Source organism: Bidens hawaiensis, unplaced genomic scaffold, assembly GCF_021521415.1.
Source record: "Bidens hawaiensis isolate Kalapana, Puna unplaced genomic scaffold, B.hawaiensis_p1.1 tig00018162_1, whole genome shotgun sequence".
Taxonomy (NCBI): domain Eukaryota; kingdom Viridiplantae; phylum Streptophyta; class Magnoliopsida; order Asterales; family Asteraceae; genus Bidens; species Bidens hawaiensis.
Window position 1 is genome coordinate 322,912 of NW_027492750.1, and position 3,982 is coordinate 326,893.

The window sequence follows — 3,982 nt, forward strand, 5'->3', positions numbered from 1 at the left end:
TAAATAGGTTTCCAACCCTTATAACTTCTCCTTTATCATATCCAACCTCCTATTATGGCGATAATTATCCTCAGGTATTCCTCTTTCTTTCTCTATTCTTTCTCTTGCTTTCCTTATCCTTTCATCACAATGCCCAAAAGGAATCAGAAAGCTTCCTTTAGTTCGAATCCTAAGGACATAGATTCCGTACTTCAAAGCCAACAGCTTCTTAAAGATCTGGTTTCCGAGATTTGCAAATTCACCAATGAAGAAATCTAGGGAATCTCCAAATGTTTCCCCGAAGGAACAGTGTTCAGAGCGTACGAATCTCGATTAAAGAGCGACTGAGTGTCTTTTGACTGGGTCTGCTTTCCTGCACTCCCATTCCTTCTTGGATTCTCATATCCGGTTCCCGACCTTACATCTACTCTCTTCTCTTTCACCGGCCTCAGCTATATCTAAGCCATGCCGATGTGGAGGACTTTGCATACGCTTGAGAGATTGATTGCAGAACAGGATTTAGACTTTAATCTTCTAGCCGTTTCTCACCTTTACAGCCTCGTCACCCATAGTTCCAGCAGGTTTCTCTTCAAAAGCAAACCCTTTCAGCCTTTACCAATCAACAAGACCTCCACAACGATCAAAGCTGGAAGAACCAGTTCTTTTTCATTTTAAGAGATAGTATTCCAAACTGGAATTTATTACCAACTCGCTAGATCCTTAAGGGTAGGGTAGTAGATCCTAAGGATAGAGGATCCTGATATTATCGGTTAACTAACTGTGGGTTTGTTGTTTCTTGCGCAGTGTCCAATTTCTCAGATCTTGCCACAGACCCGGACGGTATTGACAAGGCAAAGGTGTTCCTGTCGCTGGATCCTTTTGACAGGACCTTCAAGACAGTTATCGAAGAGGTAAGTGATTCGGACGAGAAGACCGCCAGTTCCTCAGAGACGATGTCAAGTAAGTTAGAATCCATCCCTCAATTGTAAGTTTAGTAAATAAGAAAAAATAATAGATAATAAATGACTTATCTTTTCTCGGGCAGGTGCACAGAAGTCCTCATCCAAGCCTTCTAGGAGTTTGTTAGGTCAGTTCCAGCTGGAAGATGTCGACAGTCTCATTTCCTCCCGTTCCTCCAAGAAGAAACCCATGAAAAGTTCCAGCCTCGCACCGCCGAAGACCATGACTACCCGTTCCAAGGCCAGTATGAAAAGAAAAAGAGATCCTGACGTGGAGATCCACAATTCCCAGCATGTCTTTGATTAGCTCTCAGAGGTAAAGATCCTTTATCCTTAGTCATAAACTTTTCAGTTGTATTTCTTAACTTGTAACTTTCTCGCAGGCGGTAGCCAGTTTCAAGACTTTGTATGACGAAAACATAGCCAGCACAGAGAAGGAAATCGCCAAGTATCGTGCCGGGATATCCTTAAAGGACAAGCTGATCATGGAGTTGCAGACTGAAAAGAGCACCTTGGACGATAAGCTGGCCCTTGCTGACATCCGGGCTCAGGAGCAAGTGGTCGAAGTCACCGAACAAGCCAAAGTGTGGGCTAGCAAAGCAGTGTTAACGGCCAGGATCAAGATCGCTGAGGAGGCCGAGGATACTGCTTTTGACAGGTCTAACTGGAATGTAGCTTTGTGGATGAAGACACTGGCTGGGTTTGGTGATGAAGGTGAGGATGCTGGAGGCGATAAGGGAGATGAGGATGCTGGGACTAGTGGGACAAAAGAGAATGCTCCGGAGGACAAGGGTGGTGGTGACGGTGATGGTGACATGGTTAAGAAGTGAAGGTGCAAATGAGCGATGAAGGATATAAAGACAAGGCCGGAGCCCATTTTTTATGAAGTTTAAATGGGTTTTTTTTTTGTTGGTGTTTTTATGTGGACAATAGTAGTTGTAATCCTCAGGATCAATGATCCTTAAGACAATTCTGAAAGGTGGTTAAGGTGGAGGGATCCTCTGTTTTGGGGATGAAACCTTAATCGCCTTTCTTTTCTTTTGTTTTCGTATGGACATATGTTAAGTTTCATGTAACCTGATCTGGGTGGATGGTCCACATTTTGCTGGCAAAGCCCGGATCACCTTTTTATGTCGCCTATGATAATATAACTCTTTTGATTCATGCCTTATAACTCGTGTCACTAGGATAAAGGATTCTCAATCCTTAGAACTTTTTTCTTTAAGATATTTTCTAGTAAAAACAAATCATCAAAAGAGGATATAATAGTTAGAAAAGCTGGATCAAATTCCAACTATCTTGGGGACAAGCCCAACAAATCGTGGGGAAAAGCCCAATAAAACGTGGGGACAAGCCCAATAATTCGTGGGGACAAGCTCAATAAATACGAGCGACGAGCCGATCTTTGACGTTGGCCCAATTGTACGCGGTGACGAGCCTAACCCGGCGTTGACCTTAACTTGTGTATATGGAACGTCTACCATTTAATTCGTAGGATCCAAAATATAATTTTTAGCCATGAAATTGTCAGCCACGTATAGTGCACTGGTCCCACAGCCTCCAATTATACCCGGATAATCATGCGCTCCAAGCGAGGGTGTAGAAACCCTAATTCGGGAGATAAGGTGAAGACCTTATAAACCTGGCGATAAGGCTGATTAAACTTAGGAGAGAGTTGGCCAACCCGTTTTTTTCCACTTGAGGGCCCACTTGCTCAGCATCTTTGCAACTTGACATATTTGACAAAACAAGAGTATAATGTGAAAATTTAAACATAAAGTAAAATTTTATCAAGTATCGGACTGAAGCAATCGAATAGGATCCAGGCTCCTGTTCAACAAAAATACTTTTTTAGATGGATTTCATTCCAAGCCCTTGGGAGCATGTCAGCTTCCATATTCATTAAACGATATGCCCCCTTTCCTGCTTCGGCTTCAATTAGATAAGGACCCTCCCATTTGGGTGCCAGCTTTCCGTCGGCAGGATTAGTTGTGTTTTGGAACGCCTTTCGAAGGACTAAGTCTCCAACTTCAAATCTTCTAATTCTGATATTCTTGTTGTATGCGCCAGCCATCTTTTGTTGGTAGGCTGCCATCCTGAATCTTGCTTGATCTCTGAGTTCTTCCACAGTATCTAAATCTTGGACAAGATTCTCGTCATTTGTCTGAGGGTCACGGATGCTTGTTCTGGCTGTTGGGTACACCATTTCAGTGGGGATCACTGCCTCAGCTCCAAAAACTAATGAGAACGGTGTCTGCCCTGTGGCATTCTTTGGAGTTGTCCTATCTGCCCAGAGCACATAAGGTAGTTCCTCAACCCATTTGCCTTTCTTTGCTCCAAGCTTTTTCTTCAGGTTGTTGATGATGACTTTGTTGCTTGATTCTGCTTGGTTGTTTGCTTGTGGATGGACTAGTATTGAAGTGATCATTTTGATTTCCCAGCTGTCACAAAAGTTAGTAGTTCTTTTCCCAATAAATTGGGAACCGTTATCACAAATAATTTCAGAAGGAATTCCAAATCTAGTTATAATGTTACGTTTGATAAAGGATATAACTTTATTTTCCCTGACTTGAGGGAAGGCCTCAGCTTCAATCCATTTAGAGAAATAGTCTGTCATTGCTAACATGAAGACTTTTCCTCCTGGAGCTGTGGGGAGTTTACCCACTATGTCCATTCCCCATTTCACGAATGGCCATAAAGAGACAATAGGATATAAGGGTTCTGCTGGTTGATGCAGAATGTTGCCGTGCCTCTGACAAGCATCACACTTCCTAGAATATTCCATAGCATCCTTCTTCATTGTAGGCCAGAAGTATCCGGTTCTTAGAATCCTTGAGAATAATGCTCTGCCCCATGTATGGTTGCCACGATCTCCTTCATGGAAATCCTTCGGTACTTCTTGGATCTTGGATCCTTCGATGCACCTCAAATATGGACCTGCAAGGGATTTCGTATTTAGCATATTATGTACAATAGTGTATTGTGATACCTTGGCCCTAAAAACTTTGGGGTTCTCTTCTTTTGGGATTTCTCCATCTTGAATA